The sequence below is a fragment of the Pteronotus mesoamericanus genome, unplaced genomic scaffold (assembly GCF_021234165.1).
Source record: "Pteronotus mesoamericanus isolate MK-2021 breed Mesoamerican mustached bat unplaced genomic scaffold, CSHL_Meso_final scaffold_651, whole genome shotgun sequence".
In the NCBI taxonomy this organism is placed as follows: Eukaryota; Metazoa; Chordata; class Mammalia; order Chiroptera; family Mormoopidae; genus Pteronotus; species Pteronotus mesoamericanus.
Window position 1 is genome coordinate 29,328,501 of NW_026555325.1, and position 27,036 is coordinate 29,355,536.

The 27,036-nt window shown below is 37.9% G+C and overlaps 1 protein-coding gene and 1 pseudogene across 2 annotated transcripts in view; one reads left to right on the forward strand and one right to left on the reverse strand.

The window, feature by feature from the left end:
* The window catches only part of B3GALT1 (beta-1,3-galactosyltransferase 1), a 110,038-nt gene that overhangs the window by 21,494 nt on the left and 61,508 nt on the right, over positions 1-27,036 (forward strand). The window lies entirely within an intron of this gene.
* Positions 24,763-25,703, reverse strand: LOC129061896 (lymphokine-activated killer T-cell-originated protein kinase-like; annotated as a pseudogene).

Consider the following 27,036-nt stretch of genomic DNA (forward strand, 5'->3'; position numbering starts at 1 on the left):
CTGCAATATCCTTGTTGATTTTTTGTTTGGAAGATCTTCTATTGTTGACAGCAGGGTGTTAAAATCCCCCACATTCACTGTATTGCTATCTCTTTCTTAAAATCCTCCAATATTTTCTTTTATATTTAGGTACACTTGTATTAGATGCATATATGTTTATAAGAGTTATATATTCTTGTTGGACTACTCACTTAAGTATTATAAAGTGACCATCTTTGTCTCTTGTTCTTGACTTTGTTTTAAAGTATGTTTTGTTGATACAGGTATTGCTACCCCAGCTTTTTTTTTTTCCACGTCCTTTTGTGTGGAATATTTTTTTCCATTCCTTCACTTTCAACCTATGTATATCTTTTGTTCTGAGTTGGGTCTCTTGTAGACAGCATATTTGTGAGTCATGTTTTCCTATCCACTTAGCTACCCTTTTTATTTTATTTTATTTTATTTAGTTTTCCTTCTTTTTTATTTTTATTTTTTTAATTTATTTATTTTTTCAAATACATTTGTTTCTGCCTACCCCCCACCACTTTCCCTTGCTCCCTCGCCCCTTCCCTCCCTCAGCTCTTCCCCTTCTAGTGTATATTTCAATGAGTTTGGGTAAATGTAACCACATAACTGCCACCATGGTTAAGACACAGAATGGTTCTATTATCAAATTCCCCCCAAAATCCATTATGCTACATCTTTGTAGCCAAACTCTCCCCCATCCTTATCAGGGAAGAGAACTATTCTCTCTCTGTAGTTGTGTCATTTCCAGAATATGATATGAAGTCGTAGAGCATATATAGACTTTTGAGCCTGACTTTTTTTGCTTAGTATAGATTCTCCAAATTGTATGTTTTAAATATATGTGCGTGAATGCAGGTATCTGTATACATAAACATATGTAGATATCTATATAAAGATATAGATAGATATATGTGCTTGCATATATCAATAGTTTGTTCCTTTTTATTGCTGAGTAGTAGTTCATTATAATGATATAATACAATTTATCTGTTTCTCAGCTGAGAGACTTTGGGTTATTGCCAGATTGGGGTAAATATACACAATACATGCAGGGTTTTGGGCAAAACAGGGAGTTTTATTTCATCTAAAATATCTAGGAGTAGAATTTCTGGACCATATAATAAGTATGTGTAACTGTGGTAGAAACTGCCAAACTGTTTTCCAGAGCAGCTGTACCATTTGCCATCCCCACCAGGAATGCAGGAAAGTTCCAGTTTGTCTACAGCCTCCTCTGCACTTGGTACTGTCGGTTGTTTTGTTTGCTAGGTTGTTTAATATAGTTTTCATTTTAGGCATTCTAATAGGGACATACTAACATCTCATTGAGGGTTTAATTTGCATTTCCCTAAAGACTAATGAGAATTGAGTATTAGTTCATGTACTTATTTGCCATTTGTATGTTATCTTTGGCAAAGTGTCCACTCAAGTCTTTTGTTCATTTTTTAATTGGGTTGTTTGTTGTTGAGTTTTGAGAATTCTTTAGATATCCTGGATACAAGTTGTTTGTCAGATATGTGGTTTTGCGATATTTTCTTCCACTATGTGGCTGGTCTTATTCTCCTAACAGTCTTCCTCAAAGCAAAATTTTTATCTTGAAAGAGTCAAATTTATCAACTTTTTCCTTTCATGGATTACACTGACACTAAATCTAAGAAATCTTTGCCTAACCCAAGGTCTCAAAGTTTTTCTCTTATTTTACTCTAAAAGGTTTATAGTTTTTCGTACCAGCATGCCTTTTAATGAGGTCATTAAGTACTCTGTGAATTTTGAGTAGTATTAATGGACATAGAAATGTTAAGATGTCAGACAGATGTTTAAAAGCCCTCTTAGATTTCTAGCTCCTTGAAGTCAAAGGCTACATCTCACAAGTTTATCGCTGTGCCTCACCCTAGCTCCATTCTTTTCAGCAGCTAGGCATTCTATAAGCACTTATTAAGAACTGATAAATCCTCTCAGAAAAGTGAATTTATTATTTCAGCATTGTGTAGTACAAGTAAGATAGGCTTTGCACTCAGCTGTATATTCATATTACAACTCCACATCTTGCTGGCCTCCTGACTGTGAGGCAGGCATTTACCCACGTCCTTTGCATAGCATTTCCTGACTTTAAAAAATGTGGACTAATGATGCCTTCTAAGATGGTTGTGAGGATTAAGTGTGGCGATGTGAGAAAAGTCTTCATGGTGCCTGACAGATACGGAGAACTCTGTAAACAGTTATTTTCTCATCTTTTTCTTTTTCCATCCAATTCTAAATAAGCATGTGTTTAACAGCCACTCTGGTTCTGAATAACTGAAACCTCTATCATGCTGTGAATCAATATATTCTTTTATGTATACATGAATTTTTAGCAAAGATAACTAAAATGGTTCCACATGGCCATTATCAATAGATTCTCTTCTCAGTCCTGCTCTTCATACACAGGAGAGTACAGGGAATGAAATAGGATCAGGAGTAGGCACAGGGAAAGCCCTGGGGTAGTATTCATGGCACAGTTCCCTTGCACACATACTGGAGTTTGGCACAGCAGCCTTAATCAGAACCTGGAGATCAATAAACTAAATAATAATTAAATACAAACTTGAGATGGTACAGTTCATGATCTGCTTGCCAGATCATTACCAATAACTTATCCAATATAAGTTATGCTATGTTGTATTACTATCTCAAATTTTTATTGAAGTAAATGGATTTTTCTATTTAAAATAGTTTGTTAATGACTAACTGAGGGAACCAAAAAGGCTGGCAGAGTTTCTAGTCCCAGACGTTAGATTGGTTGGTAAAGTGGTTAATCATGTTGCTTGATAGACAAGCTACAAGGTAAACTGCTAAATTAGTTTAGAAGCACAGACTAATGCAATATCGTTTTTTTAATAGATTAAATGTTTTTATTTTGTATAATCACTATGATTACAATAGGATATGGGCTTTATTTTTTTTCCCTTTTTCTCTCTGTTTTTCTTTTTCTCTCTTTCTTTTTTTTTTTTAAATTGTTGTTCAAATGCAGACTGGTACAGCCACTGTGGAAAACAGTATGGAATTTCCTCAAAAAATTAAAAATGGAACTGCCTTTTGACCCAGCAGTTCCACTGCCCATATTATACCCTAAGAATCTTAAAATGCCAATGCAAAAGAACCTGTGCACCCCAATGTTCGTAGCAGTGCTATTTACAATAGCCAAGTGCTGGAAACAGCCTAATGCGATCTGTAAGTGCCCTTAAATTGGTTATATTCAGAAATGATCAAAAAACAAAATTATGATTATATTTATATAAGGTCATTATAAGCAACATAAGGTATATAAGGTTTATAATAATAGTGCTACTAACTAAGCACTTGCTCAATGCTAGGAAGTGTCTTTAAGGCTTTTTGTACATTATCTAATTTAATTATCATAACCCTGTGATGTGCATGTTTTATTCTCCTTATTTTATGAACAAGGATACTTCAGGTTTAGGTTCAATATCTGTCCCCAAGTCATTAACATTACTAATGAATGACTAACTCAGAATTTGAACTCAAGTCTGTGTAACTGGAAAGCCGTGCTTTAAATTACTATACATTATCTCCTTACGCTGCATAGTTTACAGCCTGTAGGAACACTCTCTAAAACATGCCGTCTCAATTTTGGAGACCCAGTAAATCAGTAATATTCCTTACTTTTACTTATTCAGTATAGGGCCTTTTAATTAGGTGCATATGTATTTCAATTTGTAATTATAAGATTAAAGGTCACTCATGTTTTCTTTTAATCTCCTAAATATTTTAGCACTTTAAAATGCATAACATACAAAGTATGCATATATTACTCTTCTCAAGCTCATCTAAACATATGCATGATACTGATTAAACTTTACTGATACCTGTCAAGAAGGTAATTATCATTTAATAGAGTTGTCTAAATGTTTCCTAATTTTCTAAATGCAGAATTTTCCCAGCCAAAGGAAAACATTCTCTTAACCCCTTAGGCAGAGAAGATCTGGGAGCCTCTAATGTCACTTTTGTAAAAATTTCTATCAGCTTCTTAGGGGAAGGGCAATATTCTATTCATCATGACACAGTGCACTACTTTAAGGAGAGAATTAATAAATGTTTATTGGGTTGATGAATGAATAAATGAATGAGACTGTCAGCAAATTTCAACTCAATGAATGTTTTAGGATGGATGAAATAATTAATGAATTAATCTATCTACAGATTTTAGCTCATAGAGACATAGTTTTGCCCACTTAGAATTAATTTTAGAACTAGATAATTTAGAAGCAATTTTTGGCACTATATATGTTACATTTGAAGTTATAGCTGTGTGTATTATTTATGTGTACATTTTTTAAGGAAGGCAGTATCAAGTTTACTTTGCCCTAATTTACTATACATTTCCATGATATTTAATTTACAGTTCATGGAATGTCTTCGTGACTGGTTCTTTTCAATGTTTTACTATATAAACTAGATCACATCTACAATGAACTGCATAAAAAGGCATGAAATGATGGAGGTCAGAAGCAGTAGACAAAGAAGAAGTTTGGGGCCTTGACTAGTCCTGATGATAAATAAAAAACAGAAGGGGGAAGAATGTAACCACAGAAGAGCAAGACAAGGCCAACATGGTGGCCAGACCCTTCAATTCTACACACCCCTCCCCAAGCTAAAGTTACAAAAATCAGTGAGCTCATATTTCTAGGCTCCTTTGGTAGATTCCTCACTCCACATAGGCTGCTCAACTCCAGTACTTCAGTGTTTCTGGAAAGAATTCCAAACGCAGTGGGAGCCACATAGAATCATGTATATTTTGATCTCTCATCTCTCTTCTGCTTACTTTGTTACCCAGTTCCAAAGCAAAACATCGTGGGGGCAACCACAGTCAAGTCCAAATGGTCATTCATTCTTGCCAATCTTCTCATGTGAGGGAGCCTTATTCTTCTGACCTAACGAAAGTCAGCCCCAAGCCTGAATGAGTGTTGGTAATGAGCTACTTGAAAGGTTGAACTGACAACTACCTACTTTAAAGGCTCAATTTAAAGATTCATGCTTTAGAGATTTCTATTGAAATGGCACCTCATTTTTAGAAGTATTTAAAAGACTATTGTGTAAGCCTACACTTATAGGACCTCTTTTCATAACCTAATATTCATTTATTTGTTGAACCATCCTGTGGTTGTTAAGCAGGTAATGATACTATCATTTGGAAAATAATTTCCATTTGATTCAAGAATCCCATGTTACAATAAAACCAACTATGTGACCCAGTATGTCCAAATCTGTAATAATCACCATTTGCATATTTATTATTAGTCAGCACTAGAATAAGTATGGATTAAAAAGTCAAAGCCCCCCACCATTCCTGTAAAACTGCCTGGGTGAGCCCCTACAGCCCACATCAGAATTAGAATATAACCAAAGACATGTAAAGTTTTCTTTGCCATTGTCATTAAAGAGTTTTATCTTTCCATATGAACCTGGAGAAACAATTACTCTTTGGATATTTGCCTCTCTAAGCTTTCAAGTGTTTATTCTTAGAATTTGAACTCAAGCTAATGAACTGTGTATTCCTAATTACATTAATAAATTTATTAAAAATCAAACTCACAATCAAAGGAACGCAATTAAAGTAGCAATAGGACATTATCATTTGCTTCTTAGAGCAAAAGCACTAATGTTTAGCTGATAATGTTTAATGCTGATGAGGTTACTTTTAGATAATCATTCCCATATGCAACTTGTAGTAGTAAATTTAACCTTCCTGGGAAGGCTTACCGCCTTTCTGCCTTTTGACCCAGTAAACTGAGCTTTAGAACTCTGCAAGAAGGAAGATAAATATAGAAGCAAACAAAGTATTTGTGAATAAGAAAATAATTTATACTGTTACTTCAGACAAAAATTTTAAGCTAGTTAAATATTCACAGTATGAAATTAGCTAAATTATAGTATACATAAATGGTGGCATATTTTTTATCCAGTAAAAGGTGTATTTATAACAGTAAAATGCTCATGATATGTTATATAAAATATGATCTATGAAGAATGTAATTCCAATTTATTTGGAAAGTCTCCAGAGAGAGAATGGGAGGGAGGAAGGGACGGAGAAAGAGAAAAAGTGTACGTGCATATACATGTGGACGTCATACTCTAAGAAAAACCGCCCAAAGCGGTAAGAGCAATTGTCCCTGAACTACAGATGTTAGTCTCTTCTTTCTTACATTTTTTCCTATCATTTCAGGGTTTCCTACAATAAACTTGTAACACAGTATAATTAGAAAATTATTTTTAATTAGCTTATGAAACCCACTATGGAAATTAACATGGTAAAGAAGAAAAGCCCTGACCTTAAAAGACCCATGTCCACATCTCAGTTCTGCCATTGACTTTTTTGAATGTAGGAAAATGACTTCACCTTATTAAGCCTGCCTTCTCCTGCCTGTATGAATGACAGAACTGATGACACAGGTTTTCTGAGCAGTGAGTTAGAGAACACAGCAGAATGAGCTGGGTGCAGCACCGACCCTTCATAGGTACGTGACAAGCTTAGTTGGAATTGATGCAGAGCCTGAACGTGAACTGACCAACAGGGCTGCAGGCCAAGGTCTCCACTCTCGTTGCTTCTCTGCATCTGACATATTGCTGGAGGAACATGAATTTATTTTCCTCTGCCCCCTGCCTTGCTTTCCTGGTCTGAGAAACAGGGACATTATATGATTTCAATGTCTGCTTTTTAAACATCCGAGAGCCTATAGTTACAGATATGATTTTATCATAAGAGCAGCAGGAGGAACATTCAAAATAGCTTCCTAAGTTCCGTTTACATTTGTATACATTGAATATAGCTTTGATGTGTCTTCGGAAAAAAAAAAAAGAAACTTTCCACTTAAAATCCTGTCTTCTGGTTTTGGTCTCCATGTATGCATGGTTGCTTCTCTGTTTATGCACTGAGTAAGGTTTTTTTGTGTGTTTGTATGTTTGTTTGTTTGTTTTTTGTTTAAGGTCAAGTAATGATCTATATATACAGAGTGAAAGTGGATCACAGTAAGTTCCCAATGAATATTGGAGAGAAGAAGAGTAAGAGACCGTTAAAATCACATTTAATTTTTCTGAGTATCAGGCATATAGCAATTTAACTTGGAACTAAAAATATACAAACTATTTAATAGAGTTTAGGGAGAACATTTTATAATAGAGTTTTTGCAATAACAGAAATGTAAAATGAAAAAGTAAACAAACCACAGTCATATGTAATATGGACACAACACAATAACATTTATCAATATACCAAGTTTAAATGATCGTGATTAATGATCACATCTTACAACTAAATGATTTTCTGTTAAAAACAAAAAAAACAAAACCCTCCTATAGTATTGTTGGCCATTCCTCCAAAGGAAGACTTTGACAATCTCATGAAAACAACTAAATACTATAATTTCTTAACTACAAACAATGTGACATATTTTTATCTTGATGTCTACACACTTCATTGTCATTATTTAACAATATGTTTCACATCACTGAATAGGTATATTCCAGTGTGTCCATATATCTACAACAATAGTTATCCACTGGGGGTGATCATGCCCTCAGGCGATCCTTGGCAATGGTGGAGATATTTTTGTTTGCCACAGCTGTCCGGGGAGCACAATGCTGCTGGTTCTAGTGGGTAAGAGCGAGACAGGCCACTAAGTGTCCTACAATGCATAAGTGAGCCCCCACAGCAAAGAATTATCTTGCCTAAATTATCAGTAGTTCTGAGGCTGAAAACGCTCAGCTAAAACAAGAATGAATTTAGCAATGATCGGAGACACATCCATTTGTTCCATCCACATGTACTGAATACCAGTGCGAGGTATGACAAATAGTTATTTGCCCGCATTCTGTGGGTGAACATTTGCAGTTGAATAATAAAATTATAAACAGTTTTTTCTCCTTAACTCTGAATCAGTTCACTGTTTTACTTGCTTTATATTTCTGTGTGCACGTTCTCTCCACTGTCTCCTCTGTGTTTTATTTTCTCCTTTTCCTTTCCCTGCTTCTCCTTTCATCCACTCCTCCAGGTCCGTTTTCTTTGGCTTCCCTACTACCCACTCTACAGACCTTTTTTCACTCATATTTTTTATCTTCCCATTCTTTTTTCATACCTCTAAGACTCTTAATACCTCTTAAGTGTTTAAATATTCTTTTCTATCAATGCATAAACTGTGTAGAGACACTAAGCTAAGTTTTATTTGTGGAGATACAGCAAAAGGAGACAGTATGCTCTTCTATGAGCATATGGAATAGAGGCCAGCTATTTAAGTATTTTGCTTGTCCTCTCCTTGCCTTGGGATTTGGGGAAAACTTTGGATTTATAGGTAACTTATGTCCCTATGTCCTTTCAGTAAGTAGAATCTTGTGTTTTCTTTTAGACCACACTTTCACGAGGAAAAAAGGACTTATAAAATAGTATCAACCTGCACAAATGAGTGTATGTAGCAAACCCTTTAGCATGAAATTCTCTAGGAACTGATTAAAAGGTTAAAGCAAGTCATTTTCTCTAACTTATCCCATTCTGCTGGACTGCAGGGTAGGCTCAGTCAGAGCAGCTCTCCAGCACCTCCTTGGAAAGAAAGGGTCCATGGGCTGATTCGTATAACCATCTTCTATTTACCTCCTGATGAGACACCTATCAATTAACAATGACATCAAATGCAAATATTTTGGTCACAGAATTGGAAGGAGGATAAATCTAGGCAGGTGCACTATCACCTGAAAGCCCAGAAAAGCATAAAAGAGGTTTACCAAGCAGAAATGTAACCTTTTATTCATTCACTGTTTTCATCCATCTATTGAACGTTATCAGATGCCAGACCTAAGTGAAGTATTTGGATAGCATATTCAGGTTATTTTTCCCCCTCTCTTCACACATTTTTTTAGGCTTTTTAAGCAAGCTACATAGCAGAAGAAAGACATTCAGAGCCACATGGAATTTCTTGCCATGTGTAGATAATCTGAATTTAATGATCTGCATGATGGGAAAGGAATGGCAGACTCATCGGGAAAGCAGCGGAAATGTCTCAGGCTGGTAAATATTTTAAGAACAACAGCTTTCTTTAAGTTACCTGCTATGACAGCTGCATTTCCTTTTGGTGTGGAAAGGCTCTGACTTGCATACAATACATCCACAGTGATGAACTGTTCTTCTGACGCAGTTAGCCTGGATTAGTAAGCATTTATTTCATTGTTTGGTATGTATTGATCACAGCTGCTACACTGAGAATGACTCTTGAAATACAACCCTTTTGGTGCGCATGCCCTGAGGGGCTATTCGTGCCTCTCCCTAACGTGTAGGTACCAGTCATTTCATGTGTGTGGCAGGCCTGTGGCTCAGTGTGTAGCAGGCAGGGACAAATCTGAATGTTTGGTTTATGAAAACAAGCATCAAAAAAAACAAACCCCAGTAAGAACTAGAACATCACATATTGTATTTTTCTCACAATGCCACTCAAACCCATAACTGTTAATTTCAGAGTAATCACTAGATGATAAAGTTCTATCCATCTGTTCACAGAATTCTGGAAAACTATTAAAAGATTTACCACATATGTAGTCCCTTACACTTAATATCAGATAGCCTAAAAACATTCAACATTTTAAAATTTTAAATCCAACTGTCACCATAAACATTAGAAAAATCACTTTCTTGCTAACTGCCAAAATCTATCTCACTGCATGGATCAAAGTTCTCAGCCTAAGTGTCCATCAGTAAATGAGTGGATCAAAAAACTGTGGTACATTCGCACAATGGAATACTACGCAGCAGAAAGAAAGAAGGAACTCCTACATTTTGCGACAGCATGGATGGAACTGGAGAGTATTATGCTAGGTGAAATAAGCCAGGGGTAAAAGGACAAATACCATATGATCTCACCTATAAGAGGAACCTAACATACAAAACAAACAAACGAACAAAATAGAACCAGAGGCATGGAAAGACGGAACAGACTGACAGCAACCAGAGGGGAGGGAGATGAGGAAAAGAAGGGGAAGAGTCTAGTCAAGGAACAGGTATAAAGGACCCAAGGACAAAGACAACGGGGTTGGAGAGGATTGATTGTGGGAGATGGGGGGTTTGTAGGGCAGGGGAGAGTAATGGAGGAAAATCGGGACTACTATAATAAAACAATAAAAAAGTGTTATATTAAAAAAACTCAAGTTTAAAAGAGATTTAAGAAAATATACTACAAGAGTTTATTTTTTATCTTTGCTGTGTTAGCTACACTGTATTTAGGACAGTGGTTCAAGTCAGTGGATCAAGATTTCAAAGCAGGTTTTACAAACAGTCTTTCTGTGACTAAGAGAATCTTTAAATTTTCTTTTCCATTTTCTTTTGCCTTGAGTAAATTGAACTTCTTCATCCATTTCTCCCACCCCTCACTCCCTGCCTCTGGAAACCACTAATTCTCTATATCTAGGAGCTTGGCCTTTTTTGTTTTTGGCTTTCCCCCCAGATTCCGCATATGAGAGATCGTACAGTGTTTGTCTTTCCTCTGTCTGACTTATCTCACTTGCATAATGGCCTCGAGCTCTATCCATGTTGTTGTGAATGGCAAGATGTCATTCTTTTTTTATGAATGAGCGTGTTGCTTTGTGTATATACCAAATCTTCTGTATCCATTTATTCATCAGTGGGCACTGAGGTTTTTCAGTATCTTAGCTACTGTAGATAATGCTGCAACGAATATGAGGGTGTGTATATCTTTTTTAGCAGTGTTTCTGTTTTCTTTCAATAAATACCCAGATGTGGAATTGCTGAATCATATGATAGTTCTATTTTTAATTTTTTGAGTAAACTCCATACTGCTTTCCACAATGGGTGCACCAATTTATATTCCCACCAACAGTGCATGAGGGTTGCCTTTTCTCTACATCCTTTGCAAACACTTATGGGTTGTTGTTTTTATAATAGCCATTCTACCAGGTGCAGGTGATATCTCTTTGTGGCTTTGATTTACATTTCCTTGATGATTAGCGATGTTGAGCATCATCTCATGTCTATGTTGGCCATCTGTATGTCTTCATAGCAAATGCTTACACATGTTATTGAATTGCACACCATGTTTTAGGTCAGAGTTTCCAAGCTGGTATGCTAAGATATTGAAGTATGAACCCTAGCAGTGGCTTATAGGGACCAGAGTGGCCAGAACCCCTGATCCAGTCATCTCTAAGAGTGATCAGCTTGACCATTGACCCCAATGTGCTATTCTAATATAATTTCCTGCATGTGTATTGGTATATAAAAGGTTGAGAGCACTGCTTTCAACAGTCAACTTTAGTACTCACGCTCTAAGACAAGCATTTTATACTCTTCAAGACCAACTAAAGTTGTAAGAACTCATTAAGAAGAAGAAAACAACTATTGTGATGACATGTATACACAGCTGTTCATTGTCAAGCACTTTTAAATAGGCAGTCAGTTCCAACAACAGAACTCAGTCTGTTCTTAAAGCTTCTCGGAACTCTTTCACATATTTTTGTCAGTACATCTTGACAGACTTTACAGATGCATGCTTTGTTCATAAAGCCCTACTTGTTGACAAGATGGCTATATTTTGGAAGCAGTTTCTTCTAGAATTTTTTCCTGACACTACCAAAAGGCCACTTTTCTGAAACCAGAGACGGGACTTATACTGAAGTTTCAGTGATGGACTTCAACTTGATTTTGCTCTGCAGGTGTTAGTGTATCTGAAAGGCAGCTTCAGTGAATGGGGAGGGTGTCATTTTATAGTCATGGACAGAATGCAAAGGGACCAGAGCTACATAAAAAGCTTCTCTGTTCTTGTATGTATATCCCAGGGCTCAAGACCATTGAAGAAAGTTCCTTCAAATAAAAAGGAGAATTTTAACATTGAAGATCTTCAATAGGCAGTGGAGTAGCCATTTATAATATTTCAGTAACACTAGGGAAGGCCCAATAAATCAGGGGGGCACATAATGGAGGGAAGCATCCAACAGCTCTTGGACAAACAGTACTTTGGTTTTTTGTGAAGCTGAATATGAAATATGACCGCATGAATTTGTCTTTTACTTATCAAGTGATGTCTGGAAAGCATCAGCCTTAAGCTATTAAAAACACATGTATTACAGAAATGAACTACTGATACATGCTACAAATGGATGAATCTTGAAAACATTATGCTAAGTAAAAGAAGCCAGACACAAATGGTCATATATTCTATGATTCCATTTATATGTTATATCTAGAATAGGTAAATCCATAGAAACAGAAAACCAATTGTTGATTGCCAAGGACTGAAGGGAGGTGAGGATGGAGAATGGTCTCTTAACCGATACAGGGTTTCCTTCTGGAGTGATGAAAATATTTTAGAAGAACTCAGAGATGGTGATGCACAATATTGTGAATGTATGCAAGGGCATCAAATTGTTCACTTCAAAATGGTTAATTTTATCAATAAGGTATATGAGTTTCACTTCAAATTTTAAAATTAAAAGCACACATTTAAAATCAAAGAAATGCAATTTTAGAGACAGCCTGGAGCCCAGCACATAGTTGAGAAAGAAAGCCTCTCAGGATAACTGAAGTTATACAGAAAACTTTTTTAAACCATTGATAAAAAAATCACAAGTTTATCAGTCATCTACAGTAAAAACTGTAAATAAGCTCTATTGAGGATTTGTTAGTATTTTTTTATTACCCAGGTTTCCATATATTATTAAATTTAGGGGTAGAAAATACAATGATTGTGTGTCCTTTTTTTTTGATCAAGCAAAGAGTAATATTTTTAAAACCATTTTAGGTAGTGACTCCTCTTAGAAGACACAGTGGCATCCTCTCCCCCCGGCAAAATCTAACTGGTTTTCTTTCAAGCTCTTTTCCAAACTAGAATTTTGTCTCCTGTTTCTATTTGAAGTTAAAATCTGCCCAGATAAGTACAAAACTCCATTTAATAAGGCACGTTGTCATTTCCTTGTCAGTTATGTCTGTATATAAGTTTCAGGAACCGAAGAGGAAGATGAAGCTATAAAGCATCTGAAAACTCAAAAGAATTTTTGCTCACGCTCCAGTGTTGATTTTTTTCCATGCGACATTTTCAGCTTATTTCTGAGGGCCTAATCCTCTCCCCCTCTTGGATACAGAATAGACTGTGGTTGATTTCTCCCAGCCTGGACACCTCGGCTGCGGGGATTGTTGGCTGCCTCTTGCTCATGGCTGTGATGGGGGAAGCCAGAGAGAAGAGACCAGAAGGTATGAAGACTGAAAAATGGTGAAGGCTAAAACTAAAATAACAAATCCCATACTAAGTTCAGGATGCAGAGCCTGGGTGGAGTATATGAATCCAGATGCAGGCTTGAGCAAGAAGCTAAGAAGATGAGAGAGCAGCAATGGAGCAAGCAAATGAAGGGAGCCAGGGGAAATTCTGAAAAGAATGGTGGTGCCTTTATTTTACACCCTTGCATGGGTCTGCGTGGGTGCACAGGGCTTGTTTAAAGGGGCTCAGGGGGATATGCCTAGGGAACTCTGAAGCCTAGCAAAGAGGCCAGGAGACAGGACAAGGCATCTTCTAACTTACAGCAAGAAATGTCAGCACCTGTCTGATAAGATAGGGTACAAATTCAGGCAAATAGTTTATGTGTTTTCGTAATATAAATCTCATCCTACAAATATCCTTTCCAAGCAAAACCAACTGTAGGCTTTTAAACACAACACAAGAAAGGGATCTGCTCATTCAGATGAATGTGATATGTTATCTCAGTTATTCCTTAAGTATATCTCAGGTCATTATATACCCTTCTGAATGCCTGGAGGGAATGTTATTTTAACAGAGCATGCACCTTAAGATTCTCAGCAAAAAAATATGCAAATACTTTTCTAACTATACTTTCTAAAAACCTGGAATTGTTGATGAAACCTTCCTAAAAATGTGAGTAGAATCATCATCTATCAAAGCCCCTTTGAAAGCTATGTTTATATGATCATGAAATTAATAGAAAAAATAAAGAAAATAATAAGAATATATTAAGGAAATTGACACTTGAAATACAAGTCAGCTTCTGAGATATGATTCGTTTGGTTACTGGAGAGTTCTCTCAAATGTGTGGGCCCAGAGTCTGGTGGGGTGTCGAATTCGTAGCGATTTGGCAGAGAACAAGAAAGCAGCCTGTCTGCTGCAGTTTTGGGCTCGCAGGGAATAAGGTAGACAGTTTTAAATTTACTACTTCTGCTTTCTGTTATGCCTGCAATCTCATACCAAACAAGTGGAGTTTGAAAGGATAGGAAAAGTGATTAGAAAGAATAAAGAAGGTACAAAAATGTAATACTTCTTTCAATGAGGTTTAATCATTGAACTCAGCAGGAATAGAGGAGAAAAAAATTCCAAGTGTTTGTGGCCCCCAAGAGGTCATTTTTCTATTTATCTTCATGTCAACTACAACTGATGACTGTGAGAGAAAGGATGGTAACATCCGATGGTCTCTGAGATTATTTTTTCCTTGAGCCAAGTGAAGTCCATTATATTCCCTTCCCACCTCTGCCTAATGCCTGACTCTGACTCACTATGTGATGCATCCCCCAGCAGAGTGGAAATTATTTTTCTGGAATCTGAAAGAAATACATACTCATTTTCCACACATTTCCTTAAAGTGAATCTAGTTGGGAATTTATTTTCCTATCCCCAGAAGAGCTGATCTTTTAAGAGCAAATAATATGGAAGGATGAAGTGACTACTTGCCAAGGGTAGAGGAGCGGGGAGGAAACCCTATGAGCCTGTCCATATGGCTCCCTGGCAGCTCTGGGGAGGCAAGGAAGGGAGGTCAAAGAGACAAGGTGCCCTTCTAGCTAATCTTGGTTCTCAAGTGCCAACTCCTGCAGGCAGGTGAAATGGAAGTCAGCAAAGTTGCCATGGTCATTAACTTCCTCTGTCTTGAGGACAACACCCATCTCATTAGATTTCAAGGCAGTTTTTCCAAGCAACCTCTGGCAGGAGCCAGGGCTGATGACTACATGGCGCAGAAATAAGCACGACCATGTGCAGTGGCAGTACCAGGAGGGCTAGTCTGGGGGAGGAAGCACCAATGGTAGCTGTGAACCGGCATGAAAGTAGATTACACGAGGAATTTAAAGCTGGCAGAACTGGGAGAATTCCAGGCAACTTATCTAACTTGGTTCCTTCTCAAACTCCAAACCATCGCTCCCTGATTCTGTTCCCTAAGAATTCCCCGGAATATTGACCTCCAGGAAGCCAGCCAAAATGCACAAAGGGCGCACGCCAAGTGATGAGCATACATAGCAGCCACTCACAGGGCTCGCACATGGGTGGGCTGCCACAGGGAGACGCGTGCCTCTGAGGGGTCCTGTGGGCACCCTGGGCTGCAGAGGATGTTTACAACCTATGGCTTTGTTGAGATCTGTAGCCATGGCAGTATTTGTTTTAAGGACAGTATAAACATCCATGGCGGGAAAAAGGATAGCGGTGCCCAGGTGCCCTCTTTCATTGACTGTTGCTGCTAATCCAGTGTGTTGTTTTTACAGGGTGTTCTGGCACTGCACATGCTAAATAAAATGGTTATGCCTTTTGGGCTACTATCCCCACCTTAGGGAATTATCTAAAGAAAATAGCTTTAGATAATTGTATAAAGCTACTTGTATAAAGATATTTATAGCCACCTTATTTGTAATAGCACCTATGGTAACTGGAAACAACCCAAATGTTTAACAATGAAGGAGTGATTAAACAAACTTTCAAACTTTAATATGGGGATAAAGTCTGTGGCAATGAAAATGATGAATATCTGGACTGTGTACATATTTAGAAAGCCTATGTAAAGCAACGCTATGTTGAAAAAGAGAACACACTATTCCCAGCACAATACAATAAAATGTTATGACAATGTGACAACCACATCTGAACAATGATAAGAATAGGAGGGGCCACCCGCTTCTATATAATTAATGCTCAGAGTGAATGAGAACTTTGTATTATTTTCATGGTACTTTCAGTTTGGCTGTTTTTAACAGAAAACTGTAAAGCCATTTTAAAATACAAAGTTTAAAGATAGTATTTATTGCTGTGGTATAAAAACACCTTGAAACCAGCCATGCACGTTAGTGAGCTCATTCATTTGATGCATACTTTGACTTATACCACAAGATCGACATAAACTGGTGGCCCTGGAAAAGTCAGTGCATCACAGCAATATATAATTGGCCTTTCCTAAAAGTAAGTGCTGACTCTGCTTTCTGCTCCTGTGGTCACAGTTGAGTCAGACAAAGGGAGACTCGGAGGCCGATAACCAGAGCTGAGGTAGCAGCACAGTGAGGGACGTGCGCAAGGACGGCAGGGTCCTATGAGTGTAGGACAAAGGGAGAACAGCCAGACACACAGACTGGAATGAGGAATTTACTGAGAAGCAGATCCCAAAAAGGCCTTGGTACCAGGTTAACATTCAGGGTCAGCTTTTTATTCTCCTTAGTCCTTGTTTTAAGATTTTTGATGATATGACACAGGAACCCTTGGACAGGACCCATCTTCGCTTTTCTAGAAAGAGTTCATGTACCTTTCCAATCACATAGTTAAGCAATAAAGTCATGTGAATTCAGAGTATGAAATAAACAAAATAATTTTGAATGGTGAACACCACAATACATATGGTCTAGGTCATGTTCTTAGAAATATTTTTTTTCCCATGCCTGGTAGCGCAGTTGGTTAGAGCATTGTCCTGATACACCAAGGTTGCAGGTTTGATGCCCGGTCAGGGCTCATACAAGAAACAACCAATGAATGCATAAATAAGTGGGAAAAGAAACCTCTCCCCTTGCCCCCACTCTTCCCCTCTCACACGCAAAATAAAAGCAATAACTTTAAAAAAAGAAATATTTTACTTCCTGTTGCTGGAATGAATCAAGTAGTTAATTGGAACAAAATGCATAAAATCCTTGAATGTCATGCTTTGCTAGGCATTTAACAGGAGTGCTTTGATACAGAATTATTCATGTAAGGATTTCTTTATGAATTTAGTGGCCAAATCACAGATTCCGTCCTGTCGTGGGGCTCTCCTTTAGAAAGAGGCCTCTGTCTTCATCCTGCTCACTGTTCCTCAGGTCTAATGAGAAGGCAGAACTCCCTCTGTGAAGGTTGACAAAGGTCGTTCACCCTTAGGGCTTTTCTTCAACCACTTTTCCAATTTTGAATCAGTAAACTTTTTTCAGCTGTTCAAATCAGCAAGAACCATTGATTCATGAGAGCGGCACTGAAAGCAATTTCCACTGGTCATTTCCAATCATTCCCACAAGTCAGCTTTTCTGAATCACTATAGCTATTAGATCAACACATATACAAGAGGCAGGCCTGCCTCTCTGTGAATTTGGATTGGCTTTGACATCACTAAAGATCTGCTGAATCTAGATCAATTCTGGTAGTGCAAAGTAGTCAAAAGAAGGAATTTTCAGCCAGGAAACCTTGGTTTTAGTTCTACCTTGGGTATGTTGTTCACACATAGAATCTCAGGATCCTCACCTGTTACACAGGAGTAATAGCATTACTTGCCTTCCAAGGATGTTATGAAGATCAAATGAAATGCTCATTAATGGGGAAATGGTAATTAATCTCTACAGCATTATTTGATTCTCTTTAAAGGAATGGTGCTTTGATAGTTAATGTGTTCATTTTCTATGTTGGCTGCATTTACTACCCTTATGCAGGGCTTATTTAGTAATGTGATCTCAGGTTATTGCCAGAAGAATCTTGCCTCTGTGTTTGGTCTTCTCTCCATGTTATAAATAAGTTAAAACGGTAAGTTAAGTGGCAGGAACTAGTAAATATAATAACTGTATCTTCATTATCACATATGTTAACATAGAGTGTCAATTAGGAGCACGGAATATTTATAATGTAAATATCAAGTACGACTTCCCTTTTGATGACTGCCCTGCAGCCCGTCAAGGCCAGGAGGATTCATGGGACTCAGGAGACAGAAGGAAATTCACAGAGCCATGGGGATGCCTGACATGCCTTTGTTCAGGAGTGGGGCGACCCACGTACACCCTAAGCCACGTGTCACGCCGCAGGAAGTCCCAACTCCCTTAGATGCTAAATGCACACAAAGCCAGCAGGGTGCCAAGATGTTACACAACAGCGCGTGATTCCGTGCCCGCAGGCCCATACTCAGGTTACATGACTACTGCTAAATCATAATTGCCCGGACATCCGGGTGACGGAGACTGACTGGCTCCATTTTCCCTACCATTATATACAAGTATCTCTTGGTATTTCATTTTCAAACTTCCTGCCTACTTTTAGAGACAATGACTCTCACCTACAACCCAGGCAGGTACTTAAAGTAAGACTTATCTCGTTGTGTAAATGAGAGGTTCTCAATCTCTGGCTGCATTTAGAAACACCTCAAGAGCTTGGGCACAATACATATATAAACCCACCCGGCTCCAGGGGTTTTGATTTTACTGATTGTGGATTAGTCTCAGGCATCTCTGTCTCTCTCTCTCTCTCTTTTTTTAAAGCTCTCCTCATTATTCAAGTGTACAATCAAGGCTGGAATCACTGCTTTACACTCTGCATCACTAGAAGTAAGAAGTCCTTGGGCCATGATTATGGTGTGGCCAGGCTATAGTTATACCAACTAGAAGGCTATTCTAGTTGCTTCCTAAATTCTGCTGTGGACATGCAATTCTATCGAGAAAAGCACAGACTTTGGGGCCAGTGTGGGGCAATATCTGGCTTTGCCTCATTCTGACGGTTACCGTCAATGTGTGCCCTTTAGCATACAGGGCTTATGAAAGTTTATATCAGGAAATACAGTTACTAGCAGGTACTCAAGAATGATAGCTCTACTGATAATTAGTACAATAAAAGAGGTCCCAATTTCCTCATTAGAGGTAAACAAACTGAATAAAGAAGGTCTGAACTATTACCTTGATGCTAAAACGGCAGATTAGGATCTACCACCTAAATCAAATGAAAGCTTTCTGGTTCTATGGTATCTGATCATATTTGTCTTGAAATAAGTGGTTAAACGGAACTTTTTTCAATATCTTAAGTTTCTGCTGATAGCTCAGAGCTGACCAATTAGGAAGTATATACCATCACATTACAAAAAGAAGTATTTACCCATTCATGCAAGACATGTCAAGGGGCAGCGAACCCTTACCCCATCGCCAATTCCAGAACACAGCATGTTGCTAAATGCTGCTGGGCTAGAGTTCTCTTTAAAGGATATTCCCCAAGAAGTTCCCTCGACGGCAGAGCAGCCTTAGCCCAGAGGACAGGATCCGAGGGTAGGTCAGCTGGAGAGTGCACCTATGTCAATAACAAGAGCTAGGCCAGAGGGTCCTGGTGGTGAGGAATGAAGTGGTAGTTAGAGACACGAGGAAATCATGAACCTAACCCATGAGCCAAAGAGCCAGCATTTGGGCCTCTGCCATTACAAAGGATATTGATGCCAGATTACAGTAGCCCCAGTCAGGTAAGACCTTGCTGCCTTTCTCTTTCTCTCATTCCACCCCCTCTTCCTGCCCCTGGCTAAGCCAGACGCAGCTCAATGAGTGGGGTGCAGAGGAGGAAAGTAGTAGAAGAACAATGTGAAGCAAAAGACAATGTCCCCCACCCCTGCCTGACTGCCTTCCAGCTCTGCGCTGGGAAATAGTTTCTTTAAATTGGATGAGAGATTGGAGGTTTCATTTAGATGACACTTGACTTTTCAACAACTAGAAAATGAAACTCTTCTACTGCCTCAAAGTGGAATCTATGGGATGAAGTAGAAAATCTCTGGGATGAACCCAGGATGACAATCAGTGGAGGGGAAGGGAGAACCAGTGGAACAGATTTGAGGAAATGGTTTCAGGAAAATTAATGATGCTGTATGACAGCCTCCTACTGAGACCAGCTCATATTATATTCTTGAGCACATGCAGAGGGCCTCATGCTCCCTGCTAGTGCCAGACCCTAAATGCACAGATGACTTGAAATGGCTTCAAGGCTCTTCTGACACACATCATCCTAGTTCTATAACAGCTCTCTCTATTTCTTTAAAGGTAAAATGTGCCTGACATTTTTTTAAAATAGGTGCCTGCCATTAGATCACACATCATATAATTTATTCAATTGTTATGACACATCAGGAGACAGATCATTGGATCACTTCTATAGCTCTTCCTGCAACCTCTGTGGTTTTGTTCTATTATGCATTTCTCCTGATGGTCCTAACCCCCTAATACACACAGGGAGGACTGACCTGAGTTTTAATCCTGGTTCTGTCAGTAACAACAACATAACACTGGTTATGTTTTGTTAACTGTCTGACCTGGTTTTCTTTCTTTCTTTTTTTTTAAGATTTTACTTATTTATTTATTTAGAGAAAAGGGAAGGAAGGGAGAAGGAGAGGAAGAGAAATATCAATGTGTGGTTGCCCCTCGCACGCCCCCAACTGGGGACCTGGCCCACAACCCAGGCATATTTACTGACTGGGAATCGAACCAGCAACCCTTTGGTTCACAGGCCAACACTCAATCCACTGAGCCACACCAGCCAGGGCTGGCTTGGTTTTCTTAAAAAAGTTTGCATAGTATCCATTTTACAGGATTATTTTAAGATTAAATGAAAGAGTATAAATACAGTCTTTGGCACAGGACCTAGCATGTAAGTTCTCAACAATTGTAGGTTGCAACATAATAATAATAATGATGGTGATGATTACATTCATAGCCATCATATCGAAAGAATCTTTTCAAAGCAAATGGTAATATTTATTATTACCACAGAAAGGACACTTTCCCCTTATATATATGTTGGGAAGAAGATGTTGCTATAGATCCATCTAGAGTTTTCCATCTCTCTCCACTGCTTCTCTGCATTTCTTGCTCTTCCCACAACTCCCCATTCCACCATGGACCCACAGTCCCTCTGTGCCCAGTGGTTACAGTGCAGACATTATAGACACGGGCCCCTTGGAACAATATGATCAAATCTGCACAAATGCAAATAGAAGGGTGAATGTGGGACAGCCACTCTCCCCTTTGCCACATTCCTTTATTTTCCCCACAACCACCACTGTGCAAGAATGGACAAGTGGTTCAGACTTGCAGAGGTGGGAGATGACTAAAGAGAATCACAAAAGAGGCGTGGATTTCTTTTGAACTATATACTTCACCAGACTTTCCCCTCGTATAATGAAAGCTCCAGAAGAAATCAGTCCCTCCCCTGCTGTGTTCTTGAAGGGCACTCAAGTTCCCAATCTTGTTCCCTTGAACTTGGTTTCCCATCACTCTTTTGCACATCGATTGAGAACGTTTCTTTTTTTCTTAACTTGAATTTATTGGGGTGACATTAAAATTATATAGCCTTCAGGTATACAGTCCTACAATATATCATCTGTATTGTACTGAAAACATTTCAACCCACCTTTTGAGAAATCTGATTCTACCCAGTGAGTTAGTCTTAACTGAGATTTTGGCACCCTTTTCTGGAGGCATATCTCCCTAAGGCAGAGTTGTTCAGTTTAGACCAACACCCCACTGGGGCTCAACTAGGGCAGTCGGAGTAGGCTTGGATATTATATATTGCTGGCCTTCTAGACCTGCATGAATACTGCGAGTCTGGTTCCGCCCGAGATCCCTCCACCTGGGCAGGCTGCGGCCAAGCCTTCCTGTTCTTCTGTGTATCTAGCAGGCAACTGTTGGACCACCCAGCCGACCTCAACTCTGACTTATACAACTATACACTTCCCAAGCAGAAACTCAGAGGCAGGACTTTGAAACTGATTTCAAAGAACAGAGGCATTTTTCTAGTTGAAAGACTTCACCTCTCACACCCTCCCCAAAATGGGATCAGTGCCCACGTTCTGGTTGGCTCCTTCCATCAGCGTCTGGTCCTCCTTACCTGTCTAATTGTACCACCACTTGTTCCATTGAGAATTGCTTAAAATAACAATTTTTCAAAACTTTTAGTGGCTGTTCCCCTAAGTACAAAATGCCCAGGCAAAGCTTTGAAATTACCATGTATATTGACCTACTTAAGTTCTTAAACAAGAGGTCTCCCTTTTCTCCTAGTTATATTATTACATTATTTTCTTCTGGTTTCCTTTTTACCTAGATGCAGCATAAATGCAAAGGGCTCCAGTTTAGATTTTTACTTGCTGCAACTGTTTCAGGAAATGAATACAAATTACTCTTTATTCACCAAACACTTACATAGTACTTCCTGTGTGTCAGCTAGTGTTCTAAGTGTTTTACAAACATTAGTACATTGAATCCTCATGACAACCTTATAGTTAGGCATTATTATTACTTCCACTTACATGTGGGGAAATGCAGCACAGAGAGGGTTAGTAACTCAATAAGAACACACAGCCAGTGAGTCGTAAGATTTATACCCAGGCAGCCTTACTCTGGGGATCATGCATTAACCAGTACACCACATTGCCTGATTGTGTCATACAAGCCATTTTCTCATTCTTTATTTCAGTGAAAAAGAATTCCTGACCTAGGTGATTTTATTACTACTTAAGATCTGGAAGGAACTGGGTTCTATATGGCTGAGTGCCTTTTCAAGACACAATTAGACAAATCTCAAATTTAAGCAGTCTTATAAATCCAAAATCTGGCTACGATATTCAGCCTTCTGCCTGCCTGAGACTATTTGGGTAGTCTCTGAAGGATGAACATGAAGAATTTTTTGCTATAGGATTTTATTTCCTCACTGTCTTTGCTGTCAGTATAATCATTTGATTAGGCCTCTAATGTAGAGTACAAGTGCCCAGGGCATCGTATAATGAACCCATTTGTAAATTACAGAGAAAGCTGTAAATTAACTCTATGTAAAGTGAGCACAGACAAGGCTGACATATTTCTGTGAACATTGCGATACACCTTAACCAGAATTATATTTTCTCCCTGAAAATAGGGATAAACATTATATTGTTTTGATCATTGGAGCTTATATTTATTTTATATATTTTTCAAAAGAATTCACAGAGGTCAAAAGGCATTTAGCCTACTCTTAGAAAGGAAAAATATAAAAAAGCAAAAATATTGGGCATGCAGTAAACACGCAGTAACTACTTCTTTATGAATTGAGCAATTCATATTTTGATCATTTCTAGTGCAATTTGTGACTTCTCAGAGGACATTTATCAATAACTCTAATTTCTCTTTCCCTCTTTCTTTTTTTGATAACTAAGGTATCCTTTATTGTATATCATCCTATTAAAGTTTTATTATTTTTATATCAGAACGGTGAAATGCTTAAGATATAGATAATAAAAAAATTTTAAAAACAATCTCAGTGCAGAAAATATGTTTAGTAAATAAAAGCAAAAACTAAAGATCTGGGGAGAACAAAGAGGGTAAGATAAGCTTTAACCAAAAATGTTTTTTAAATACCCAAAGAGCTGCTCTTTCAAGCCATATTTTCTCAGCTTCCAGTGGCCATATTTAATAAGCACTTCAGCCAAGAAAGACCAGCAAAAAGTTTAATGTTTAAAAAGATAAGCAAAACCCTTTATTGGGTTGGCCAAAAAATCTGTTTGGTTTTTTCCGTAAAATAAAAGACACATTTTTCATTTTCACCAGTAACTTTATTGACTTGGGTATTTTGAGTATGTTGGCTGTCTCTTAGGTAGTATAATGTTAATTGTTTTCAATTAATGTCTTGATTTGATCGCTGTCAACTTCAAACTTCAACCACTCTACCTGACCATGGAGCATCATCCAGAGAGAAATCTCCAGCATGAAACCTCAAAAATCACTTTTGACTCATTCAGTCAGTCACAGCACCTTCTCCATACACTGCACAAATTTTTTGTGTGTTTTGGTTACCTTTTTACCTTTCCTGAAATAATAAAAAGTAATATGCCATTGCGTATTTTCTTCTATTGTCAATATTAAAATGGCTACACAAAAATTTACCAGTTTTGATGAGTGTTTTTTTAAATGCACACTCATATGACAGTTCTCACAATACAATCTAACAAAATTGTTTTGAATGAAGTTAGAGACAACTAAGCACTACTAGAGCCATATTACAGAAAAACAAAACAAAACAAATTTTTGGCCAACCCAATACTTTAAGGTACTGCACAAAGTACTAACTTCAATAGGCCCACTGAAATAGAGAATATTTGATAAAGATCATTCATAAAAGTATTGGTCACTTTACCCAAATTAATACTGAACATAAGAGTTTACAGCATTTTATTGCTAGTGCTTTAAATCTCTATGAACAAGTTCAAATAATTGCTTCTTTAAAACAAAATTTTTTTAGCCCTCACCCAAGGATATGTTGATTGATTTTGGAGAGAGGAAAAGAGAGAGAGAAAAACATATATGTGAGAGAGAAACATTGATTGGCTGCCTCCCGTACATGCCCTAACCAAAGATTGAACCCGCAACCTAGGTATGTGCCATGACTGGGAATTGAACCAGCAACCTTTTGGTGTATAGGATGATGCTCCAAACCAACTGAGCTACCTGGTCAGGGTCAAATAATTGTTTCTTGAATTTAAAGTAGTCTCTTAAACTTTATAGGAAATCCACTACTGATCATCAAAAATATACATGAAATACCTTTATAATAGAAATAGTCCAAATGTTAACAAGGTGCTACAGTCCTATGATAGGCCCCTTCCAAAGAATCTAATAATAATGGATTATCATAGTAACTATAAAAATGTATTACAGTAAACAGAACAATTATATACATGAGCCATACTTGGAGCTCAGATAGTTATGAATATGAAGAGATCACTATTTCGAAGCTTCAGCTATTGTGCAGCACAAGAACGAACTTTAGGATCTTCATTAGTGCACACAGAGAAGAGTTTGATTACTTTCTGGTACATTTCGTTCAGCTCTTCCATATTTAATAGATGCACTAGTTCGCAAAGCTGCATAATATACTTCATCATCAAAGTTACTTTCACCAAAAATTTTATCTTTATCATCATCATCTGAAAGTGTGACGTGTGAAATAAAGTTATTATTTCCCACAGAGTAAGGCCAAAGGCCACTATGTCTGCCTTGTCTGTAAAACCACTCTCCCAAGCTTTTCCAAAGCTCAGTGCCAATGTAACACACCTGAGGGTCAGTTACAGTCATATTGTCCTCCAATGGGAGAGAGACTCCTGCATCATAGATTTTAATTGTTTCAAAATCATCTTTAATTACAACATTTGAAGGCTTTATGTTTCAATGAAGCAATTTCTTATCTTGGTACAGACAGTTTAACCCTCTTTACATGTTCAAAGCAACTTTTATTAAAAATTATGTCTGCTTGAAAAGGACCTTGAGCAGTCTTTATTGCATTCTTCTATTAAGTCATTTAGGCACTTTTCACCCTGGTTTTCCATAGCAAGACATAGACTACCATCACTGGCTTCAGTGGGAGCAGATAACCTACAATGTTTGGATGTTGAAGGCTCTTCAAAATCGTACCTTCATCAGTTAGTCTCTTTTGATACATACTTTGATAATGACCATTACATCTAGAATTAATTTTCTTCATACCCCAAGGAGAATTAGACAAGCTCTTGAAGATCTTTTCATAAGGTAAACATTTACTCCTGTGCCAAAGCCAAGCTTCTGTGTAAACAAACGGAGAAGCAGAAATATTTATACATGAAGCTGAACATAATGTAGATTTCCTTTTTTCAGATAATTTGCTAGGTGTCTTAAAATTATTCATTTCTTTTGTTGCAATAATCATTCTAGGCCCTGAGCCATGTGGCACGGCAGATATACTCCCAACAGAAGAACGGCTAGATGACAAGAGTTTCAAGCTAATGTTGTCTTAAAAACTGGTCCCAAGTGGTCCCCAACAGGACCCTGCGACTACCTCAGCGACCACCGGCCAACGCATGCACTCCGCAACCGTTACTGCCCTCCTGGCTTTCAAAAGCACGCTTGCAGCCCTGCAAACTTCGGGGTGGTCAGCAGCTCTAATTTCTTTGATGGGCTTCTGGTTATTGTCATATTGAACTCCCCCATATCAGGTCATGGCATTAGCTTAAGGTAAAGATAGCAGAGACACTACATGCATTTCGGACACTGAAACTAAAGCTCTCTTGAGTTAAAGCTTCCCACCTTTCTATTCCACTCCAGAAGTACTTATTAGAGAGCTAGGATAAGTAAATCACTGGACTGAGGACTGGAGCCTCAGAAATAAATAAGGCTCAGCCCCTGGCTTCAAGAAGTTGGCAGTGTGTTGAAGCCAACAAACTTACAAAGAATATTCACATTTTATTTCCAAACCAGCCCATTTTTCAAATTAGATTTTCCAAAAGGGGGGAATTTTGAAGATTCTCTACCACCAGACATTTTAGTAGGAAGAGCGAGCCTTGGTGAACATATTATGTACTTCTTGCTGCTTAAACCCCAGTCCTCTGAGTTTTTCTTATATTCCAGAGTTCTGTCTCTACTTAGAAATCTTTTTAATGTCTTGTGAAACATAAATTTGTTCCTCTGTGTTTACCACTAGTCTGACTCAATTTTTAGCTTTATTATTGCTGTATAAACTAAAACCTAACAGTGAGCCTAATGAAGGTATGTCTTTTTTCAAATAAGTCTGGTTAAATTTGATGTTTGAGATGAAGAAACACAGACTCTGGAATGTGTCGCCTTTGTTCATAAAGTAAAAATACAATTCTTTCTGTTGATTCACCATTGTGGAAAAAACTGTGCTAAGAGTTGACTTCTCCTTTGATGTACTTTGCATAACAGTAAGCAGGGCATTTAATAAACAAACCCTATGTTGATAATTCCCTCATTTAGCAGGCACCCAATTTTATTGATAGTTTAAGATTTTGACCCTTCTCTAGGTGAGCCAACAAATCAAAACCCCAGAAAGTTTTGCTGTGTTACTTCCCTCAACCTTGAAATTTATCATAAGGCACTTAGCAAATCCCTTTGTTGTAACAGAAAGGTCAACTTCATTGTCACTGTTCTCCTAACATCCTATTTGTTGAACAAATTCTTTTTATTTCCCCCGCTTTTAAAAAGTTTAAGTTGGAATGCACTAATGTGACACAATGTTGACTTTC